The sequence below is a fragment of the Geospiza fortis genome, unplaced genomic scaffold (genome assembly GCF_000277835.1).
Source record: "Geospiza fortis unplaced genomic scaffold, GeoFor_1.0 scaffold330, whole genome shotgun sequence".
In the NCBI taxonomy this organism is placed as follows: domain Eukaryota; kingdom Metazoa; phylum Chordata; class Aves; order Passeriformes; family Thraupidae; genus Geospiza; species Geospiza fortis.
This window is the reverse complement of record NW_005054400.1, coordinates 2,737,551-2,747,736: the sequence shown is the minus strand read 5'-3', so window position 1 is coordinate 2,747,736 and position 10,186 is coordinate 2,737,551.

Below are 10,186 nucleotides of genomic sequence, written 5' to 3'. Positions count from 1 at the left end.
CTGATTAACACCCCACACAGCCCCTCTCCCCTCCTCCAGGAGCCACTTTAGCATCTCCTGATGGAAAGCAGGAGGGTTGCAATTACAACGAGGCATCAGAAACAAACTGGTTTTATGGTTTATACGAATTGCTGATGTGTGGACGTGTTTCCACCAATAAATTCTGGGCTGTAAATTGATAAGAGGCTGTAATTGACAACAAAGCTTCCATTTTTTTGTTTTTTCTGGCAAAGCACCTCCACACCACAGTGCTTTCAGGGAGTTAAGAACAGGTGAGAAGATCTGTAGATGTAGAGGAGAAGGCACAATGCTCCCTCTGAGCCACTAAACCTCTCTTCTGATTGCTTTGGTTTCATTTCTTGTCCAATTTAATATGAAAGCATTTAATAAGTCACCTGGAATAAGGGCCCCCTGAGCAAGGTCTGTTATATAATTGAATAATCCCTGGGATCATAGAGATTTTGGGAGCAAGTCACCCTAATTTAAAGACACCATTCAGGTAGCCACTACATAATAAGGCCTCTTCTCTGCTTCCATTTTAATGATCTAATCCTTGTTTTTTGCTTATGTAAACTTTTTGTGTGTGGCAGTGGGATTCCTTGCATTTGGAGAAGTCCTTAATTTGGTGGTCTGAACAATATATAGAGAGTCACAAATAAACAGGCAGCAAGGATCAGTGTTAGGATACCTCTGAAGGAAGGTGCTTGGACCCTGCTCTGAAAGCCAGGCATTTTCCAGCTACCTCCAAAAACTCATTAAAAAGGACACAGAACATCTGTCTCCCCTTTGTGTGTGAAATGGGTTTTAATTCACATCCCTCAGGTTTTCTGGTCTCTTGTGGGAAAAGAAGGGAAGCCTGAAGCTTGAGGAAATAACCAATACTGTTCACCTTATATCCAGCACTCAGAGAAGCAGGTTTCAGTCTCTCTGTCCCTGGGGTGTGTGGAAGGGATTTGCTCTGGGTGTCAATACTTTGATTTCATCCTAGAATTCAGAATTACCACCTCGCTTTTCTAAAAAAAGATAAAAAATGTGTTATCCCAGAGCTTCTCATCAAGTCTAATTGTTCTGGCATGTCAGTTACCTGGTATCTGAGTCAGTTTCTTTCCTAAAACTTAATCCTTATAGAAGTAAAGAAAAAGAAACTATTCCAGTTAGAATTTTGCACTGAATAATTTTTGAATGGAAAAGGGTTTTACAGTGAAAAAAATTTAAAATACATGTAAATACACTAAAATAAATACACATTAAATACACATTAAAATACACTTTTTGTTTATATTCTAATTTAAAAGACTGAAACGTTAACTACAGAAAAAAAGAAATTTGGAGTCAGTAGCTGAAAATGGTCTTTCTGGTTGTCACTGGAATTCAGTAGAAGGTAAAGATTTGCATGAATATGCTACTTTTTTTCTTCTTGATTTTCACTGGCATGGAGAAAACGGGGAGGTGAACAAAAGGAAACTTTCTCACTTGGATGCAACAATATCTGCTCTCCCAGGGCCTTGGCAATGGTCTGTTTGCTAATGCCCTTGTGAAAAGCACTTCGAAAGTGCTTTAAAACTCTCCTTTGGGACACAGAAAAATCAACAGCTAAACAACAGACCCCAGGGGCTCATTTCTGTAGCTGAAACAACACTCTAAATCAGACTTCAGCCTTATGAAACCCTTAGTATTTACTAGTACATAATACTATTGATTTGGACATGAGGGGCTGTAGGAACTAATGGAGGCAGGCAGGTTTGGTATGGGGCTGGCAGCTCAGTTAAAGTTTGCAGTGAGCACTTCTGAAATCAGCCTAATTAACAGTGACACCAGCAAGCATCTGGACCCTGCTGAGGGTTTGGCAGAGATAAACTTAAAGCTTTAACTTCTCAGCAGAAGTGTTCAAGGAGGTGTCTGTGCTTACTGGGGGGATGTCAGGCCTGAAGAAAAATAATTAAAGTAAATCAGTGGGAACGGACCTGTAAATTCAAACACATTCCAAGTACTGCAGCTTTCAGCTGGAGAAGCTTCACAACTGCAGCACAGGGTCTGGCTGCACAGAATGATGAAACATTACATGACTTATTTGAATATGTATCACATACAAGGGCCAGAAAGGTGGAGGAATCTCCAGCCTGAGAGACACTCAAAGCTCAGCTCAACAAGCCCCTGAGCAAGCTGGTCTAGCTGGGTTTGTTCTGAGTGTTGGGCCAAATGAGTGCCTGGGATCTGCTTCAGCCCAATTATGTGACTTTAGGACCATATTATTTGTATGTGCTAGTTTAAATACAGGGAAAATATTTTTTAATTATTTTTTTAAATTCTTAAAGCTTTTGTGCTTTGAATTGCATGTTAACATGGGTGAAGCAGCATTTTAAGTGGCAGCATCCTCCAGTATGCTTATAATTTTATGATCATTTTTTTCTTGGTATTTTTGATGCTTCTTAAATTACACACCTGTCAATGACTAGCAGGTTGTCTTCAGCAGGTGTTAATACAGCTATTCCAATGCAGAAGCTGGAGCTCAAAGAGCAGTATTGGCAGGTGATTATTCACAGGGAGAAGAAAAAAGACTCTTAGGAAAGAAACAGTGTCCAATTATTTGGTTGCAGCATGCGAGACTATATTTTGTAATAAAGTCTTAAATCTTTTTAAGCTTTCTTCCTTGGTTATGAAGCAGAAATTGGAACACATTTGAGAAGACCCAGGCCTGAAGAAGAGAGCAGAGAATGGACATACTCATGAGGAAGGGGAATTCCTGCCAAGGGTCATGCTCACAGCAGGCAATGGCTTTTTTTTCTCCTATATCACATATTCAAATTGCTGCAAACACCATTTGACTCAGGATTTTGCATAAGGCCATGTCCTTTGACTGATAGAGCCCAGGAACAGAAATAAAGCAGGCTTGGGACAATGTGGGAGGAAGGGGGCAGAAAAGGATAATGTGAAGGATACTTTAAATTATTTGGGTTTGAAATTGCAACTAAACTCAGCTTCTCACCTCAACCCACTGCTGTGGCTGCTGGAGACTGAGCTGGCCTGTGCTTTTCAGCACAATAATGCTGCACCACCATCCAGTTTTTACCTGGATTTTAAAATGGAAAGGGTTTTGGTATGCATGTGCCAATAATTCAGTTCTGCAGGTTCTCTCTACTCAGTCATTTCTCTCAGCAGCAGCAAAACCAGAAGCAGGCTAGAAAAAACCTGAGCAAGCAAGATGTGGGATTTTTAAGCCTTTATTGTTTCAAACCACCCATCTGGAAGAATATCCAGGCTTGGATGGGAGATGTTACTCGGAATGGAGAAGATTTTTTTTTTGTTTAATTTTGGATCATTGCCTTTGACATGGTTCATAAATGGTTAAAATAGATTGGAATTTGGCTACTGACATTTTTTTGTATACACAGTTTTATGTAAATAGAATATAAACAGAAATGGGAGGTTGAGTTCATTTGGGTGCACACTTGGGCTGTTTGTGAAATTAATGTTCACCACTAGAGGACTCTACAGCAATAGCTAATTGTATTTTTCTTTTTTTTCCCTTCTTCCCCCCCCCCCCCCCCTTTTTTTCTTTTTCCTTCATGCTCCCTCTGGTAATCCTTTCTCTGAAGACAAGAAATCCTGCTCCAGAAGCCCCAGGTGCCCCAGATTTTGAAACAAGTTCTCAGACAAGGCCAGTTTGAAGTCACTGAGCTTCTTGTCCTGTTTAACATGAAGAATAAATGATCCCATTTTCAAGAAAACAACTCACATGCTATCCTGCAGGGGTGTGCTAGGGACCTCCTGGGATCACCTTTTCATTTCCTGCACTCACCCCTGCCAAAACAAAGGAGTTTGGGCTCCTGGAGGTGGACAGCCCAGGGACACAGACTTCAGATCCTAGGAATGAGTAGGAGGCAGTGACACAGTGCTGGAGCTGAGTCACAGCAAGGCTGTCTGTCCTCTCCCTCCTCCTAACTCGATGCTGTCAGGACCCCTTCCCAGCTGGAGCTGTTTGCTGCTTCCTCTGGAGTCCCTTGGCTCCCCTCAATACCCCCAAGGCAAAGAGGGCAGCCAAAAGGCTCCTTGTGCTCCCCGGGTCACACTTCCTCTCTGCCTTTCTCAGATTCAAGGCATCGCAGAAAACTGGCCATTGATGGATAAATTAGAGTTTTAGAAGCACTTCTGGTTTTTTTTTTTTCCCTCTGAAACCTCTCAGAAGGAAGTCTGGGTCTAAAACACAGACATTTAAACTCCAGGCAAGCAGCCAAAATCTGTGTCTTCCCATGAACACTGGAAAGCTTCACAGTGGGTCAGCAGCAGCCCTGCTTGGAGCCCCATGTGCTGATACATGAGGATGAGCTGGGACCAGCTCTCCAGCTGTCCTTAGAAAGCTGAGACCTTGTCACATTCACCATTTGTCATGTCCTTGAGCTTCAGCACTCTGGAGTCAGCTGAGTCCAAGGCTTGTGCTGGCAGGATGGCCCTATTTATCTCAATCTCATGGTGTGAGGACATCTCTCCTTCAACCAGGCTGCTGGGTCTCCCAGTCCTACCAGTCCACAGGGCAAAGAAGAGCAGGAGAATGGCAGCTCTGGCACCTTAGACATTTCATCCCTCACCATAGAAAAGTAATGCTGGAGAATGGTTCCTTGGACCACCTTTAAGGAAAATGGGGACACCCATCCATCCACCTACATTGCACAGGAAGACCTGACTCATGCAGCTCACTGCTAAGAGCTTGGTTTGTGCCATCTCCAGGAGAGAGCAGCACCTCTGCACTCGGCCTACCCTGATTTCTGTGTCTGTGGACACTTGCAATGGGCGCCTTTCTCCAAAACCTGCTGCCAGTGCCTTCCCCACCACACACCATGGAGATGCAGCGCTTGGGAGCAGGCCAGCTGCAGGTCAGCATGTACAAGGGCACAGCCACCACTTGCAGCACTGGAGAAGGGAAAATAAATCTGCTGTCACTGAGCTACAGACAGTCAGCAAATCTCCAAGGTTTCTCTCAAAGAGACATCATGGGGGTCATGATATCTAATGGGATACAGAGCACACTCACAGCAAATGGGAGCAAATTCAGAGCCGGACAGCCAAGCCTGGGGATCAAAACTGTAGTGGGAGTGGGTGAGGCACAGCAATCCCTGGAATGAGTGATCAGGGCCTACAGCTCCATCATCTGCAGCTACATCCTTGGTCAGGATTTTCACTTCTAGTTGCCCAAAAGTTTGCGCCAGATCAGGACTGACATCCCTTTGAAGCAGAATGGTGCTGAGGGCAGAAGTTGTTTAGGATACTTATGTTTCTCTTCACCACTCTGGAGTTGCTGAAGGTTGCCTCAGTGCGAAGAAAACTCTTCCCTTTACTGCATCTCTAAGTCACTTGTTCCAAAATTCCTTTAATCTCCAGTGATTTTTTGGCAATGTTTGGAAAGCATTGTTTGGAATCAGCAATGATCCCTGTTAATTAACATTTTTAGGTGTAAGAGATATGGGTGTTGTTTAACCCACGTGGAATCTTTCCAGAGCTACTGGAAGTAGGACGTGCAACCAGCAAAACAGGGGTCCCTGTTGGCACTGCCCTTGAGGTGCACATTGTCCCAGACACCTGGGGGGAACATGGAGTGCCCAGGGGCCCAGAACATCCCCAGGACGTAAGCTAGGACAGAGAATCATGGAATAGCTTGGGTTGGAAGAGACCTTTAAAAATCACCCAGTCCAGCACATCCTGCCATGAGCAAGGACATCTTTCACTAGACCAGGCTGGTCAGATGAGCTGCTTTGAACCAGGCAGGGGGGAAAGAGGACATTAAAACAAGATGGGGGCTTGAAAGCAAAGCCTTAGCACAATGGGGATCTCTGCAGTGCTGGCACAATTGGCAGCTGGGGCCAGTCTCTTGGTGAAACTCTTGGCAGTCTCGTTTCACAAACATCTCTGGGGCTCCAGATTGAGGGGGTGCTTTGATACTCCAAAGAGAAGAGGCTGAAACAAGGACACAGAGCTCTGCCTGGCTGCCTGCACCTCTGGAGGAAGCTGGCAGGGCTGAGGCAGGGGAGGAGGGACAATGTCCTTACATGCACAGGCACTGCACATCATGGGACTCCTTTTGTGCTTGAACACCCAGTTGGAATGAACTGGGGAACATTTTCCACCATCCTCCTCTTTACTTCATGATTCTATAGAGGGATTGGTTATCCTGTTTTTGATCTTTCTAACTCTTCTATCCCCATTTGCAGTACTTGCTATAAGATCTCAGCTACCCTTTAATCTTGCTACACCTCAGCGAGTCAGAGAGCTGCCAGATCTGATTCCAGTGTTAGGCTGGAATGATTTGCTTTGAAACTGAAAACAAAATCACTGACCATTTGCAGATGAAATAAAACAAGTCTTTGACAACTACATTTTTATTTTGAGTGGCTTGGATGGAATTCAGCACAGGGAAAGTCTCTGGGATACCCTATCACATTATGTGCCACATTTGGACTTGGTCCAGTGAGGATTTTTGATGATTTTGTAACTGCTTCCCTGTATTTTTCAGGCTCATGTACACATGGCCATTGTCCTGGGGATGGGACACGGTTCCCTCTGAATGCCTAATTAAGCCCCGATTAGCATTTCTTCTAGGAGCAGATGCAGCTTTTCCAGCCCAGCAAACAATGCCATCTGTTGTTCCCTGGCTGGAAGTTCCCAAAGTGTGCTCTGCTTCTATGTTTAATTGTGAAGTTTCCTGCTGCCAAAAAAAGTGAGGTTGTTTAAATTTGGCATCAGGAGGAAAAGGCGGAGAGGGAGGGAGATTGCATTTATATTGTTACTGCAGGGAATGCTAAATTGGTTTATTCTGACTGGCAGCTCTGCAGCTTGCCCTCCTGTGCAGGACAAGCCAAAGGGTGAAACCTTCCACCAAGACTCCCACAGACATTTTGCACCCTCTCCTTGATGTCAGGGCTGCCTCTGCAGGGAGTGTTCAGCAGCTTCTCCTGCCTTTGCTACTGCCAGTTCCCTGGAGAGCTGAATTCGGGGTGACAGCAATGTCCTCAAGCACTGTGACCTTCTCTAGAGACTTTTGGCACTCACAAGAGAGGAAAGTGTTTGCAACCAACCTTGTGTCTGTTCCTGGCCCCGGGAAATGCTGAATTTGCATGGCCTTGACCAACCTGCCATGACTGCCAATGGGGAAGCCAACTGCAGAACTGATTTTTGGGCATCTGTCAACTGGCTTCTGGCTGGAGACCCACTAAACTAATTTCACACAGACCACTTAGCAGCCATTAGCTGGTTGTGGCATGACCTGTGATGGACTGGAAACAGTGACCTAGAGGAAAAACACTAATTTTATTATTTAACCCAGTGGAGAGCAGGGTGTTGTAGGATGGGAATGTTCAGGGAAAAACAGAAATAGATGCAAGGAAGTCAGCATGGTTTGTGGGTCAGGTTTTGTCCCTCCTACTTTGATGAACATCACCTACTTAGTCAGCTACATCAGGAGATCCAGCTTCATGATATAAATGGGTAAGGCCAGCTAGTGAATTCTGGCTAGGGTAAATTTTTTTACTCTCCATTTTTGGGAAAGTGAGGATTTAATGGGAACCAGGCAATTAGTGCTGATTTCTATAACAAACAGAATACTTTTCTGTAGTCAAATCAAATGTTTAACTTTGCAAATGTTTACATTTTCCATCATAATGAATGTTATGCTAAACAAATATAGCCAAAGGGTAAATGCTATTATTTAAAACTTTGGGTTTGGGTTTTTTTTCCCCCAAATTAAAAAAAAACAACCAAAACTCTGATGGTTCATGATGAAGGAAGGGATCTCAGTCAGCAGTTTTCCAATTTATTCTCAAAATACCAACAAGTTGCAGAATCCTGTCTCCCCAGCTGGCTGACATCAACTATGCATCACTTACATCAAACCATAGGCCAGTGCAGGGCATGATTTATTTAATAATGCAAGAGAGTTTCCCCTATACACTGAAATCATAACCACAGCACTAGTTCCTTAAAAACCCTCAGGGATGCTTAAGGCCAGTACCATATGTAAGGAGCTGGTATTAACATTCATCATAAATTAAGCTTCTTTTCCCTACATACGCCTCATTCTTAAATCCTCTTTAAGAAGAGATTTAAAAATATTTTTAAATGTCTGCCAGTTTTTTTTTCCTCTTCTGTTAGGCATTCCTATTGTGCTGCTCCTGCCTTCTCAGATGTCTGGCTCTTCATCTTCTCCATGGCAAGGAGCAGGCTGCCAGTCTGTGTGTTTGGTGTGCCCATCACTGCCACCCATATCTGGCCTTCTGCTGCTGCCTTGGAACAAAAGCAAATATCCTAATCCCATCAGCCGGAGCATCTTAACACCAGATGTGTGCACTGCTGCAGCACAGGATGTTTCCTGCAGAGTTTCCTGGGACTGCCCTCTGTTTAGCTCTGCCTCAGACAGAGTAGTGAGAACTCCAGCTCAGAAGCTGGTGGGTGGAGATTAGTGATAGACATCAGGGTTTTGAAGTGTCTTTTCAGGCAGAGTTTTACAGGGAGCTCTCCTGAGCTTTGTGTGCACCCAGGACAGGCAGCTGCCAGAATTCTGCCTGCCAGGTTGCAGACGACCGTCTGGCTTCACACACAGCTTACTGGGACAGCTTTTGCCTTTTGTAGTAACCCTCTGAAAGTGCTTTGGAATTAAGAAATGTGACCTTGCTTTTCTCTCCAGCTCCTTCATACTCAGGAACAGCTGGGTGGAATGCGGCAGGAATAGGGAAAATCAATTTTGTCTTTTATGTTTTTGTTGTTTTACAGATGTATTCAGGATGCCACCACACCCACCTATTGCACAAATCCCTGTTGTCTTCATGAGGAGCTCATTAAAGTCATTAGCAGGCTCCCAGACAATTTTCAGCCTCAAGAGTAGCTGGGCTTGTGGCTGGGAAGGCAGCAGCACCCTAAGAGTTAAACTGCAATGACCTGGAACAACACAGATCAAAAAAAACAGGAATTCGATACAGTTCAACATCTTCAGTGTACTTTGTTATTTACCATGCACAGCCTGTGCCAGCTGCAGCTGACCTTCTGTCTCGAGCTGTGAAGAAAGGACTGTATTTTGTACTTATGGGAATTTGTGTTTCAATATATCCCCATAGCAGCAACCTTCCAACCTCCTGCCATGCCCACACCGTGTAAAATTGGTGATGCAGGCAGCACTTCAGTGGAGTCACCACCGGTTGTCACTGGGACAAGCAGTGGTAGTAACTTCAGTGGGCAAACTGGAGAGATTTCCTTTACTGGGTTGGAAGAAGCAGCCCCCAAACAGTGCATCCCTGAGTGTATGGGAGTTTCTTTGGATATTCCCATGCAGCCATTATCCGGGGAGATACACTTAGCAGAGCAGTTAGTTTTTCACTTGTCTCTTATTACTGAACATTTGTGACTGTGTATAGGGAGTAGGGCCCTGGAGAAATGGGGTCGTGGGAGAAGATAGTGAACAGCTCTTCCCTGCCTCCTCTGTGTATTTAAAATTTGTGAAACCAAAGAAAGCTTCCAGATTCTTTTTATTTTTTTCCCCGTAAATGAAGCATTCCAGAAACCCCAGGGAAGGCACAGCCACTCACAGTGAAATTATTCCACAGGGCAGGTCTGCAGTTACCTGCTGTGCCTCGCTCCAGAGCAGGGCTTGGAAAACACGGGTGGGATCAGAAGCACTGCTGCTTCCAGCTGCTCTTGTGTTATGCGAAAATGTTATTGCTTTGAAAAATGTTATTGTTTCTAAATGAGCGGGCTTTTTTTCCAGCTTCAGCCCACACTGTTGCTGAAGGCAGCACTGCCACGTCCCCCCCTGCTCCTTCCAGATGACGGCACCGTCCCGCGGGTGGTCCCCACGCAGGGACACGGCCCATGCTGCTCTCCTGCCCATCCCAGGCTCCCTGCAGGCCCCGCGGGTGGGCCTGCTGACCTTCACATCCCCCACGCACCGAAATTCTGCTGAGCCCGGCCATTTCACACATCTGCCTGAATTTTAGCCGGGTTTTGCTGACTTTCCCTGCGCCGCCACAGGCGCGGGCGTGCGGTGTTTAAGTAAGTGAGTGAGTGAGTGACACGCAGGGACATCACTCCGCGGGGTGCCCATCCTGCGGGACAAGCGGGGGCCGGGCGCGCTATGGGGCCAAAACCCGGGGCACAGCGGGACGGGTTCGTGCCAGAGCTGCCTACACAGGAGGCCAAAGCGCAGCGC